The following is a 14791-nucleotide window of genomic DNA, read 5'->3' as shown; positions in this document are numbered from 1 at the left end:
GAGTATCTACCATGAAACTTTGCATGCTGTTTATGTAAATGCATATGATCCATATAAATCTTGTTACAGTTTACTTCATGCATACTGGGGTTTTGTTTTGCTTTTAATGAATTATTATTTTCTACTGGCATTGAGAAAGTGTTGTGTCTTACGGGCTGGTTCATGGAGATGAATGCTGTTGCTCCCTGTCCTTATTTCTCATAGACCATCAACCTTCTCTTCCCCACACCTAACAGTTGAGCATGTGAGTAGTTTTTGTTTAGTTACATATGTTAAAATGCTATTGGATTGCATTTAGTTAAAATCTAAATACTACCAAAGTAAATTTACCTGGACCCAAGAATAATTTGCTGTGTAATAAAGAGGCACAACTGTATAGAGACATGTGAAATCTGGAAAATTATGAGTGCAACTCTTTGTAACTAAATGCTTAGAAGGAAGTGTGTAACTAACCACTAGTTGGGAAAAAAAAAATCTAGAGGTTGCACACTTCTAGAGATTCCTACTATGTTTTATTTATATAGTCTATTTATTTGTTCCATCTTTCAAAGCAATGAAGACAAAGCATTTTTTTTCCCAAAGGAAAGAGAACCCAAACATTTTGAAAAGTATAAGGAGCATAATTTCCAATAACTGTCACTATTTTAAGAATGGGATTATAGAGTATGTAGTCGAAGTTGTACTTTTTGTATTTATCTAAGACTTACATTTTTAAATAAGTGAGTCCATAGTATTTGTTGTATGGCAAATGTGCCAGTTGCTCTAAAAATGGCACAGTCGCTGAGACGGGAGCATCACTGTGTTCAGTAAGCTTACAACCCTGACAACGAGGCAGGGTGAGGCTTACAGCAGTTCTCGCTGTAACCATCATGCAGCACAGCACCTGGCTCAGGCGTGAGCAGGGCTGTTCTGCCTCTTAAATACTTTAGGCACAGTGCTTAGCACCTTCTAGATTTCCAAGGACCTACATAATTTTTTGAGATCCGAAAAGAAAAACATTTGTAGGCTCTAAAAACAAGGAAAGGCCTCTGCAAATTGAAATTAACAAAGGTTTAAAACTTAACAAGATACTTACCAGTCTTAATTACTGTCAAGCTTAATAATCACAATAAGTTTTGTCAATATTTGAAAATAACTTAGAAGCTTTCATATCTCAAGAATTCTTAAGTGTACACAGGGTTGCTGAGAGGCCATAAGTAATTCTAAGTAAAATGAGAGTTTTAAAGCAAAATTCCAGCATTGGACAGGAAAACATTACATATAACGTAGTATGAAAATGCACTTTGACATGGCTGGTCTGACAGGGGCAGCCTGGACGTGTGGTCAGTAGCGCCGCAGACATTCAGAAGAGGCAGCAATCCAGGAGGCCATCTGGCTTAAGAGATCAAGAAAGGCTTCACTTGAGAGACAGGATGGAAAACGGCTTTGCGGATATGACGAACTTGAAAAGGCAGAAATGACAAGAGTATGTTTCCAGCAGAGGGCACAAGTCAGATTGCGTACAGGAAGCAAACCCCACTCAGTTTGGAGGGTCATGGGCATTTCAAAGAGATCTGGAGTCTATGTTTGAATTCTGGCTCAGGCTACTTATTAGCCACATGACCTAGATCAAGAAATTTCAGATAATAGATTTTCTCTTCATCAGTTAAAGAATAAGATTAATATTTTGAGGGGAGAGGGTTTAGGGTTTGTGAAACAAGCCCTATGGGCAAGACAGCATATTGCCTGGCCCATGGCAGGAACACAGAATGTCATACTGTCTTCAGACTGGCAGGAGAGTCATGGTTTTGAAGGGAGTGGTGGGCGGTCAACTTTGAAAGAGTGTGAACCCATCTCTACTTTTTGTTGATTAAAAAAATGCAATTTGTAAAATTTACTTGTCCTGTTCAGAATTCACTTTTAAGTGTTCAAATGGCTATTGAAGATAATTGGAGTTCATATTTTTTATTGATTAATTTTTGAGAGAGACAGGGAGAGAAACACTGATTTGTTGTTCCACTTGTTCATGTATTTATTGGTTGAATCTTGCATGTGCCCTGACCTGAGATCGAACCTACAACACTGGCATATCACCAGTGCTCTAACCAACCGAGCTATGGGGTCAGGGCCAATAAGTGGAGTTTCGATGTGGTTTCCTACTTTCTACATTTTAACATCTGTTTCCTGGTCGCTTTGTAAATTTTATCACTCCCTTACTAAAGTGATTGTGGATATGAATGTGAGTGTGCACGCCCGCACTTGGTTATGATGGTTGTCTTTTCCTCTGGTCCCAGAGTCTTGTCTCACTTTTGATTTCCTAGCGGGAGATAGTTTGGGGACTCCATTCCTCCCATCATCCTCAGCTGCCCCCCATTTGTTTTTCTCCCTCTTAAGTACTTCCAGATTCTCTGGGTGGTCCATCTGCAAACTAGATAATGGGAGCATGCTGCTCTCTGCTAGAGACAATTTTGTTCTACTTGGCCTCCCCAGAGCTGCCTCACAATTGCTCCTTTATCACCTTTGTTTGCTTCTTTCACACCTGCTTGGAGTCCTATGCACTCTGGCGCTGGTGGGAATGGGGTAAGCACTAGGATGGGGGGAAATGGTCTAGGTTTCTTCAGCTCTGTTCTTCCTTCTGAAGATTTATAGATTTCCTCATTGAGAGATTTTGAGTATTTTGGTCTCTTCCCACATTCCTGGTTACTTATTCCCCACCCCTATTTAATTTTTCCATTTACTTTGCATTTATCTAGCTGTTAGTCTGGCACATGGTAAAAACACCATATACGTTTGCTAACTGACTGACTGGAAATGCAAAAGTCCAATCAGGTGGCCTTGAGGAAAAGGAGGCAAACCTGCATTATTTGTGCAGACCTTCTGGTGCTGGAAGTGTTAGCTCATGTTGAAAGTGGCCACAGAGAAATGCCGAGAGATGTGAAGGTGGTCACTCGGCCCCAGTAAGAGAGCCACCTATCTCATGGCTTAAGAATAGAGCTAACATTTAGGGTGTTAGCATCACCCTACCCTTACAATGCTGGGCGGTCTTGTGCCTCTTCCTCCCAACAGTGCACAGCCCATCCTGCCTTCTGATGCCAGCAGAGCCTCTCCTCCCCAGGTGTGCTCGGCATCCCCAAGCATCCCAGGTTACTCAGCTCAGTTCTGAAATCCTTTAGGACATTCTGCCAAGTCATAAAACATAGGTCCAAGTCACTGGCAAATATTCTAGCAGTTTTTCTCAGGAATGTACTCATAAGAAATAGAACAAAAATCTTTTTAAAAACCCTTTTGTGCCAAATTTACAATTACAATTTGAAATGGTAGCAAGGGAATCTAAGCATCCCTCCAAGCCCTTTATTTATTGAGTAAAATACTTGAATATTTTATCGATCTTGTCTAAGCTCCAAACTTTTACACTATTTTGGTAAGCATTAAAATTTTATTAAATGCTTCTGTATAGTCTCATTGAAAAATCTTGTCTTCTAAAATTAACCTGGATAACTTATGCATAAATAAGTCTTTTCTTATGACTTAGATAAAACTAGAAAGTATTCTCTATACTGGAAAGTATAGTGAAGTAGGAAAATGCTAAAAGTAACGAACAAAAATGTTTTTCTTTTTATCAAAACATATTTTATTGATTATGCTATTACAGTTGTCCCCATCTTTCCCTCCTTGTCCCCCACCTAGTTCATGTCCATGGGTCTTGCATGTAAGTTCTTTGGCTGTCCCATTACCCATACTGCTTTCACCATCCCCCTGTCAATCCTACACCAACCAATTTGCACTATCTAATCCCTGCACCCTTCCCCTCACTTTCCCCCTCCCCCTCCCATGTAATAACCCTCCAAATGATCTCCAGGTCTATGATTCTGTACCTGTTCTGCTTGTTTGCTTAGTTTGTTTTTTGAATTCAATTATTGATAGTCATGAATCTATTGCTGTGTGACTGTGTGGGAGAGAGCTTGGAGAGGGGACAATGCCACTGCCTGGCCTCTGGAGTTTTTCCCTGGAGGAAGCTGTCTCCTTGTACTCATCCTGTTTCCAGTCACTTCACTTGCTCCCCGTGTGCCACTGGTGCCCTTCCAACTATTGTCCTGGTGCTGAATCCCAGAGATGGTGGGTCTGTATGAGTCCTAAGTCAGTCGTGGGCCCTTTAAGAGGAGTCTCTTGAGAATGCCTCTGTTATTTCCTCTGCCCCAACCACCACTGGTCAAAAATGGTTTTCTTGATTTTAGTTTGTCTTTTATCAGTGGAGCCCTTTTGTTCATGTGTCGTTTGTGTTCCTTACAAACACCAGACATGTTTTCATATTTGGATTGTTCAGAAGACCTTTCCCCCAATCATCTTCCCCAGTAATCTTTGCCCAGAGATCATCCACTGTCCTCTGTGTAGAATAGAGTCCATTATGCATATCCTTACTTTGCATGTGTCTAAAAAATGAGAAGCTAATTGGAAGAATTCCTTTTTTCAATGTTTAGTATTTTTTCCCTCTTTATTCCTAAAGTGTAACACATGCAATTTTTGTTTCTGGTGGGAGAAAACCCATTAGTGGCCATTTACCTTTACAAATTTAAACAAATGCCTAAAATATCAGGTTAAGAGGACAAACTAATCTTTTCCCCTTCAATTTCATTTCTTTCTTGGTGCAGGGTAAGGGGTATTCTGTGTTTTATGTATTTTGGGAAACAAGATGAATACATTTGACAAAAACATCTAGTTTTCCACTTATACATATTCTAAGCGAACAACAAGGAAACCCTTGTTTTGTTTCAGACCTTCTTTCTATTCCTCATAGTGGAGGGGAGGGGAGGGGAGGCCATGGGATGATTTTCTCCAGTTTCAAGGTTGAGGAATTCTGGTTGTTCCCCTGCCTTTTGCCAGTAAGGTGATAGGATTCTCTCTCCTTTTTTTTTTTCCCCAAGATTTTATTTATTTATTTTTTTAAGTTAATAAATCATGTTTATTACAGTTGTCTCAATTTTTCCCCCTTTACCCCCCTTCATCCATCCCAGCTCCCATCCCGCCCCGCACCAGTCAATTCCCACTCTGTTGTCCATGTCCATGGGTCATTCATACATGTTCTTTGTCTAGTCCCTTCTCCTTCTTTCCACCATTGTCCTCTTTCCCCATCCCCTCTGGTCACTTTTAGTCTGCTCCATGTTTCCATGACTGGTTTATTTTGTTCATTAGTTTATTTTGTTGAATAGAGTCCACTTATAGGTGAGATCATATGGTATTTGTCTTTAATCAACTGGCTTATTTCACTTAGCTTATTATTCTCCAGTTCCATCCATCTTGTCACAAAAGGTAGAAGTTCCATCTCTCTTTCTTTCTTTCTTAAATGCATACTGACTTTATTTATTTTTTTAATGTCAATTATAAAATATTGAAAAAATTTAAAACCATTATAAAGTTCCAGCAATTAAGCCAACATGACACCAGCAGAGAAATAATCAAGTAGATCAATGAAATAAAATGAGCATTCTAGAAACAAATGTATATATCTTTCTAACAGTGTAATATATCATTAAATTGATATTTCAAATCAATGGGGAAAATAAGGCTTATTCAACAAATAAGGTGCATGGACCACTATTGCTTGAAATAAAACAAATATAGAGCCCTATTTCACACATTATACAAGAAATATTCAGGTGAGATAAAAATCATTATGTAGAATCTAAGGAGTTTTAGAAGAAAATAGAACTAATATTTTTCATGACCTGAAGTAAAATATTCAAACCCAGAAGCTATAAAGTAAATATTGACAATATGACTATATTAAACATTTAACTATATAGTAATATACATATAAAAAAGTTAAAGGACAAGGAATAGAATAGAAAAGTATTTGCAACACATCTAAAACATGGTTAATAAGTGTTCTTTGGGGGTTTTTTTAGGGACAAAAGTTCTACAAACGTTTAATCAATAAATGGATAATGAATACCAAAAAGTCATTTAAAGGTTTTTTTAAAAAAATAATAGAAATAGGCAAGAAATATGTGAAAACAGGTTTAGTTTCAACAAATAGTAAAGGAACAATTAAAATAACATCATTGTCGCAAGCAGATTAATGAGTATTAAAAATATTGGTAATATCAAGTATTGGCAACTGGAGGAAACTGGGTATTCATAGAAACTTTTTCTTAATCTTAAAGCAGTCCCTTTAGCATATTTTGCAGTGCTGGTTTGGTGAAGGTGTATTCTTTTAGCTTTCTTTTGTCTGGGAAATTCCTTATTTCGCGTTCCATTTTAATGGAGAGCCTTGCTGGGTAGAGCAGTCTTGGTGGCAGGCCTTTGCTTTTCATGACTTGGAATATTTCTTGACATTCCCTTCTGGCTTGCAGTGTTTCTGTTGAGAAGTCAGGTGCTAGCCATATCGGGGCTCCCTTATATGTTACTACCTCTTTCTCCCTTACTTGCTTTAGGATTCTGTTTGTCTTTGATATTTGCCATTTGAATGATGATGTGTCTTGGAGTGGGCCTCATTGGGTTCCTTTTGAATAGGATCTCTGTGCTTCCTCGACTTGCATGACTTTTTCTCTCCTCCAATTAGGGAAGTTTTCCATCATTACTTTTTCAAACAGGTTCTCTATTCCTTCCTCATCCTCTTCTCCTTCTGGTATCCCTATTATACGAATATTATTAGGTTTCAGGTTGTCCTGCATTTCCCTCAATGTGTCTTCATTCTTTTTGAGTCTTTTTATTTTCTTGCTCTTTCTGGGAGCTTTTTTCTACCTTATCCTCCAGTTCGCTGATTTGTTCCTCTGCTTCATCTAGCCTGCTTTTGATTCCTTCTACTGTGTTCTTCAATTCAGAAGTTGTATTCTTCATTTCCTCTTGTCTCTTATTGATAGTTTCCATGTCCTTCTTCATGCTGATAATAGCCTGCAGTAAGTTCCTCATAGTTTTCCTGTAGTGTTTTGTAGTTCTCTCTGAGCTCACTGAGCTCATTGAGCTTCCCTAGAACCATTGTTTGGAACTCAATATCTGATAGTTTCCTTGCCCCTATTTCATTTCGTTCTCTTTGTGGGGGTTCCTCCTTTCCCTTTGAGTGGGGCGTATTTCTTTGTCTTCCCATTATTTGCAAGACTCTTCTCTTTTGCTTCTGCTTCTTAAGTTGATCTGTCTTGATTTCCTGACTTTGTGGTGTGAATTTCTATGGTTGGAGATCGCTGTTTTTTCTTTCTGGATCTGCCTCTGATGATGTCAGATGTTGACCCTATCTGACCTTAAGCAGTCTGTGTGAGATTTCTAGTAATCTACTGTTTGTGGCTGTCTCCTTCAGGTGTTAATCTATTCACTCTGCACTCAGCAGGGCACCTTAGACAGCTCAGGGCAGGGTGGAGTCCCTCCTGTGGGCGGGGTTATTGGGTCCTCTCATGCCACTGCCCTACGGGGCAGGAGTTCTCACTGGGATTCCGCTGGCTACTCTCTCCATTCTCTCCCCAAAGCCTCCATCCCCAGTTTCTCCTCAAGTGTCACCAGACCTCTCTGCGCCCCCTTTAGCTAGGGATCTACTGTCTGTGGCTGCCACTCTGCACTCAGCAGGCAGCTTAAACAGCACAGGCCAGGGGTGGAATCCCACCTGGGGGTGGGACTATTGGGTCCTTTGATGTTGGTGTTGCTCAGGGGTAGTGGTCTCTGCCTGAGTCAGATGGCTGCTGCCACGTGGGGGATGAGTCAGCACTGAGATCCCATTGGCTTCTCTCTCAGTTCTCTCCCCAAAGGCTCCTTCCTCAGTCTCTCCTCAGACATCTCTAGCCCACTCTGCCCCTGCCTTTGTAAGTGGCGGCAAATAAAAATTTATGCATTGGCCCTTTAGAAGGCTCTTTGCATCTCCAGCTGCCTGTCCCTAGCAGAGAGTAACCTTGCCGTTTTTCGCAGCTGGTGGTTTTCTGTGTACTCTTTGGGCTCTGGTGCTGTGGGCTAGCGATCCCCACTTTTGGTTTAGACTCCACTCTTGTCAGGGGGATCCAACTGGCCATTTCAAATCCTTCTGGTGTTGCCATCCGTGGGCGCCCCACCCTCCTTAGGTCTGTAGCACAGTCCTTACCAGTTAGATTGCACTAAAGCCGATTCTTCTTTCTCTGATGTTACCAGGCTCCTCTCTTGCTATTGTTCAGTTGTTTGTTCCAGGTGATTTCTCCACAATTTAGTTGTAATTCCATGTTTGTCCTGGGAGGAGGTCAGTGTGACTTCCACTCACTCCTCCGCCATCTTGATCCTGGATTCTCTTTCCTTAAGTGCTTTCCCTGCTGAGTATAGCTTACTCTGTGCCTTTGCTCAGGGTCATCACCTTACAGTGAGCAATCACTGAATTTATACGTTTATTGGTTGATTCTTATATGTCCCCAAACCAGAGATCAAACTAGCAACCTTGGCATATGGGGATGACACTCTAACCAACTGAGCTACTCAGCCAGGGCTAAACTAATGTTTAAAGACATTGTCATACCTCCAAGTCAAAACTGGTACAACTGCTGAGTCAAAGATAAATATAAGCAAACCCCAAAATAGGAGGTACACCAGCTGTATTGTATATTATTTCTCCAGTAAAGACTATATTTTTCAGGAAATTTTTTTTTCCTCATTGGCAATGCAAGTTTCTCTCTTCCTTTTGTTTCCCTATCCCTATTTCCCACTCTTGTTTCCCCTAAAATATCCATTAGGTATTTTGTTTGTTTGTTTTTAGCTAAAAGGGTAGGAAATTATGGCATCACTTTGGTGAATCTCTCCAGGCCAGGTGGCAAATGTCTGCTTCCAACGCCTGGTTAAGATTTATTTCACTCCAGCAGCATTTTTTCCATGGCTGGGTCATGACGTAGAGGAAGGAGCACAGACCGTAGAGACAGACAGACCTGAGGTGGGCTCCAAGCCTTGCCACTCACTTAGCTGTGTGACCTTGGCTTGGTTATTAATTTCTCTGAACTTTAGTTTTCTCATTATACATTCGATTTGAGTTTTAAATGAAGTAGTACATATTAAATCTATAGCATATATAGACATTTAGAAAGTGTTAACACCCATATGTCTGTCCCCTGACTTAGAAGTTGAATAATAATTAAATTTCACTGGCTGTTTTAATACAGATGTGTTTTCTCAGAGCACTCAGAGAGGGTGAGCACGGCAGAGTCCCTGGTGTACGTCTTTAGGGCATGCCCCCAGGCTATGGGCCAGACAGAGATCTGGCTGAACCCCAGGCACATCAGAGCAGTGTGGGAAAGCCAGTGAGCAGTGAGCTTTGGGATGGTGGGTATCGTAGAGACTTCAAAATCCTGACCATTTCCCAAGTCATCCTGTTTGCAAAAAAGAGGATATGCCAGCCGGGCCACCTCCCCAACTCCAGACTCCTGCTGAACAGCTCTTAGGACGTCCATCTGAAATGCAGGGCATTTGTGCCAAAACTGCCCTTCTTGCCTCAGAACCAGCTCTTCCTTTTGGGTTCTCAGCTCCTGCCATGACAAGTTGTTCTGGGGCCTCCGACTCCCTCTTGGCTCATCTTGTTTCCTCTTTATCTTTGTACCCAGGGGGGCACTGGTCTTTTGTGCCTTCCTGTAAATGAGCCACTTTGCACCCACTTAACCAGAGCCCAGCTTTGGAGGTCAGTTACTGATTTTGTGCTCTGCAGTCCTAACTTGTCTGCCCACTGGGGTGCCTTTCCCTCACACTGTTTCCCAAGGACAGCCCTAGCCGTGCCACTCTCTGATTTGAAACCTTTGATGGTTCCCTGTTGAACCAAGTACACACCAGAGCTGCAGAATGGTTTCGGCCTCCTCTCCCTCTTTTTACCTGTATGCATCTTAGACTGCTGTCTCCCCTGCCCTCCCAGCTTCCCCACACCAGGTACGACCATGCTCCTCTGTGGCTGATGCTGCCCTTGGCCTTCCTCTGTGGACTGCTTTTGTATGCTGTGTTGGTACTGGGTCGACCCCTGGGTCTTTGGAGACAAAGGAGACAGACCCTTGTCCTGAAGCAGATGTTTCCAGCTCCAGGCCTGCTCACTGACGTCACTCCATTGTGTGTGACTTTTCCTACTATGCTAGTGTCATCCTGGACTTCCCTTAATATATTCATTTGAAAAGATTTTAAATTATTCAAATATTCAACATACACAATAGTAGAGAGACTAGCACAATGAACTCCCATATACTCATTGCCCAGATTCAACACCTACCAAGACTTTGCCATAATTGCTTCATCTAGCCCATTTTTGTGCTTATTTTTTCTTTGCTGAAGCATATAAAAAGCAAATCATAGACATCACATTTTACCCCTACACAGTTCCGGACGTAGCTCTAAATATCACGTTAAGCATTTTAACATGTATAATAACTAATGTATATTATACTTGTCTATGTTATTAAATGTAAATACTGTAACTCTAATGACTATTATAATATGAAATATTAACAGTAATTTTTTGGTATCAACTAATACCTAGTTTATAAACAGATTTTCTGGTTTGTCTCAACCCTATCTTTTTAGGGTTTTATTAGGCTTGTATTAGGACCTAGACAAGATCCAAATTTGGTTGCCTGTCCTTGTTTTCAATGCCATGGGCTTAACAGAAATTACGGTATGCCTTGTTTTATTTTTCTCATAATGATTATCATCATGCACTGTGAATGTGTTTCCTCCTACACAGAAAAGGGAGTGCAGCTCAGAGAGGTGGGGTCACCCTCCAGTGCCACCCAGCTGAAGGCAGAGGCTGGACCTGTGTCTTCTAAGTCCAGGCCTCTTCCCAGGAAGCCAGGATATTGAGAGTCTCCCAAATGCCTTCATTTTCAACTTCATCTTCATCAGTGTGCCTGGAAAGCTGTGGACCCCCAGAGGGATGGCTACCTGGGAGCCTGGGAGCTGGAGTCCCATCAGAGGTCTCAGGAAAGGGTCAAAGTCTGCCCTTTGACCTCTCAGAACCCCAAGGAAGTTAGAGTATAATTGTTGAATGCTGTTGCCTTTCAGATCCCTGTACGTAGAAAGAGCATGGAGCAAACAGAGAAACCAGACTCTCCCCTAAAGGAAGACAGATGCCAAACAATCTGACAACTTCAGAGCAAATAAAGGCAAAGGTGTTGGTGAATGCTGTTAACTGCTTAGATATAGTTCAGAAAGGAGAAGCCTAGTTGAAAAAGCTGATTTCCAGCCAGAGTCACCTTCATGGAGACTGGTGTGGTTTAGAAAAGATATTGATTGAATGTGTTTAATCTTGTGTAGGGAAGAACCTTGGGCAAGGCTTAATGCTAGCAAATATTTTCTTTTAGACAACAGGGAGAGTCCTTAGAAAAACAATTGAAGAGTCAACACCACTTCCAAGGGAAACCTCTAGCTTCGCTGACAAATACTCAGACAGATAAGGAAATGCATTGGTGGACAGAAGGAGTAAGTGATCCAAGAAGTTACAGAAAGGCTGACTGATTCCCCAAAGGATGGTTCCTGGTGACAGCATCCCGGGCACAGGAAGGAGAGGCTGAAGAAAATAAACTCTTAAGGAAGGAAAACACATAATTAGCATGTAGTTAACACTTAAGCTGCCTGTGTCAACCAAAAATAATTGATTCTTTCTTATTTTATGGATGTAAAATCCCAAGTGCCTTTCTGTTGTTGTAATGGGCTGGTGTTTAACAATTTAAACTTTTATAAAAACCATGTGTTATTTGTTGTGAAACAAGAAAAGAACTCGTTCGCCTTTAAGTGGTAATGTAGCTGTGCTAGAAATCTACTCAGGAGCTTAGCCACCGCCCACTACTGTAACAAAAGGATTATAGCATCTTTACTAAATGTCTGGAGAGGGACAGGAAGAAACAGTCTGTTCCTTGTGAGATGGGGAGGTGAGCTGACAGGCGTGGAGGCGGGTTGGTTCCCTGATATTTGATGCTTTGCTGATGACACGTCCTCAGACTGTATTTTAGGATGACTTGAAGAAATTTCTTTTTGGACTAAGACCTAAGTTAATGTCCACTTTCTCTATTTGCCAATAAGACCCCTTTTCAAAAATCATTTTTATTCATGAGGTTAATGTCAGTAACTAACTACTGCTGGTGGCTCATTATGTCCCTTTGAAAGTAATATGAAATATTTTAATCCGTTTTTTTGAAAGTTAGGTTTATTTAACCCAATGAGCAACAATAGAAATATTCAAAGGTAGATTTAAAAAAATTTTCTTTCCTTGAGTAAGTCCTATGATTTGAATACTGATATTCCACATTCCAAGCAGGGATTAGTTCTTCCAAGAGATTCTTAGAGGATCTTGGCTAATCGCTTTTCCACTTCATTATCAGTGAGTTGTTTGCTTTTCATTTTGACTCCCCTTTTTATCCCCCACCTCCAACTGTGACAGATCACTGAGAGTAAACCGTTCCAGCCATCTGAAAACGGGAGACCAGGAACAGCCATTCTGAAATTGACTTGCAGTTTAGACATAACCGAGGAACAACTGGATTCTACTGCTCATTTTGCAGTGGGTCACTCCTAAATCTTTGAGAGAAATGTGGACTTTCTGGCACCCTGAAAGCGCAGGCGCGAAGTTGTACATTTAAGAGGGTTACTGAGTCTCCTGGATGCATTAGACTCAGAAGAAAAAGGAACTCGGGCAAGTGCTGGCCACTATCCATTTACGGTTGATGTCTGCTTTTGCATCAACACTACTCTAAAATGTCCACCCCAGTCCCAGGCATAGTTATTGTTGTGAGGAGCAGTGGTCCCCATCTCAGTGGCTGGCACTGGGAAAGCTAATTAAGGCCCATTTGGTCACACATGAATATGACACCTGTGACCTTGTGGTTGAGAAGAATGTGGAGAACATGCAATATTTATAGCTAGGAGATAGTCATTGTAGTGGGAATCACTGTACTTAGCAATAGCAGATGTTTTGGACTTTTGGAGAGATTTCTCTATTAGCAGAAGCAGAAAAAAATGGGTGTGCTCTGTGGTAGTAGATGTAGGAGTAAGTCCTTCTTGAGGCCAGAACACAGGACACAGGAATTCTTATCATAGAGCCTTGTTCTTTAGCCATTCAGTGAATCCCAGTTAAGTCTACCCTGTCTTATAAGGCAGTGATAATATGGTTATTCAGTGTGTTTTCTCTTTCTCTAGCAATTAAGACTGGCTCAAGGCATCTTAGGTGGTGGTAACTGGGAATTCACACTTGCTGATAACTAAACATGGTGGCTTCATAGCAAATAGAACCAGTGATTGGCTTACTATGGGACAACTCATTTCTTGAAATTTTATGCCCAGGTGTGGCATAAAATGAGACAGATAACCTCCCACTTTGTTAGAGCTCACGTGCTAGTGGGAGTGACAGACAATGAACAAACAAGTGACTTCGCTGAGGGAGTCAGTGAAGACTGAGGAGGAAAATAAAACAAGCTGGTAACAGGGAATGGATGACTGTGTTTAGTGGTCAGGAAAGCTTCTTGAGATGACACTTACACTGAGACCTGAATAAAAGACATTGCCCACTCAACAGAGATCTGGGGAAGGGGCACTGCAGGCAGCAGGAATTGCTGGTAGGAGGTCCCGAGGGGGAACACACTTGGTTTGGCCATTGCCCTCAAAGTGTTGGGCAGAGTTGGTGAAGAGACAGCAGAGGCCAGCGACTGGAGATCTGTGGGCAGAGAGGGGGATCCGGAGCCGGGGGAAGGGCTCAAGCAAGAGAAATATATGTCCCTTGTTTTCTAGAATATGTGATTCCCATGCCATTTCAAAGCAGTACAAAGCCATTCTCAAATTTAAAAACTAAGTAAAATCCCAACATATGCAGCGGAAAGTATTTATTAGTATACATTTATTACAAAAGTTCAAATTAACATATTATTTTTAAAGCCAGTAATAACAGATGATTTTCAAAATGTCAAAAATTTGAAATCTGTGTTATGGAGGGCAGATGTCTTATCTTGCCTATATCCAATTTTTTTCTTTTGGGTTGTATTGAGAAAAACCCTGATGTATCAAGAATAGTTGCCAGTTTTAACAGTGTTTCACAGTTCACCTTTTAATCTCAGAAAATTTCTCTTCCTTGTTCGTAATTATATTTCATATAATAATATCTTTGCTTAAGTTAACATGTAAAACATAAATAAGATGTAAATCTAATCAAATAATTAGGTCATGATCTCATAATAACTATTGAGTAATATATGTAATATATAAATATAAGTGATAAATAAATAATTTATTTAAATATAAATTTGCTTACATTTCTTATCATAAATGTACAAGTTACATAAAGACATAATCAACAGTTTGTATAAGTACTAAACCTCTGAAATAGCATCATGTGATAAATTGATTGTTTTCTTGTTACATGCAGATAGGAGCCTAGGTCAAACAATGCAATTGGAGCAGAGTAGGCTAATTGTCAGTATTATTTTATTTGAATGGACAAATAAGAATGCTTTCAAAAAAATGAATATATAACTACAATCACTCTAATAAGCAACCCTCTCATAAGATCAAATATAAGAACCATTAATCTGAGATCTTTACAGAAAGAAGTTAACTTGAAAACATTTGTGGTTTTTAATATATAAAGATTTATTATGAACTATATGAATTATTTATATATCATTTTAGTTAAATGTTTTTAAAATATTTAATGTATATAAAATGTGAATTAAAAACTAGTGTTTGAAAGAATAGTAAATAGTGCTGTAATGTTAAAAACACATATTATCCTTTATTTCAGCTTAGTCACAAAGTCCAGTCACATATATTCTTCAAAAACTTTGAAGTCTTTGGCAAGAGCATACACTTCAGAGAGAGGAAATAACACAATTATTTAAATATTATTTATACTACTAGTAGA

General features: G+C 40.2%; 1 protein-coding gene across 1 annotated transcript in view; it reads left to right on the top strand.

The window, feature by feature from the left end:
- ATP8A2 (ATPase phospholipid transporting 8A2) overlaps nucleotides 1–14791 on the top strand; it is a 523880-nt gene that overhangs the window by 475035 nt on the left and 34054 nt on the right. The gene's annotated exons all lie outside the window — the stretch shown is intronic.

Source organism: Pteronotus mesoamericanus, unplaced genomic scaffold, assembly GCF_021234165.1.
Source record: "Pteronotus mesoamericanus isolate MK-2021 breed Mesoamerican mustached bat unplaced genomic scaffold, CSHL_Meso_final contig_41, whole genome shotgun sequence".
NCBI classification, from domain to species: domain Eukaryota; kingdom Metazoa; phylum Chordata; class Mammalia; order Chiroptera; family Mormoopidae; genus Pteronotus; species Pteronotus mesoamericanus.
The sequence above is the reverse complement of the archived record's forward strand: the minus strand, read 5'-3'. Positions and strand labels throughout refer to the sequence as shown.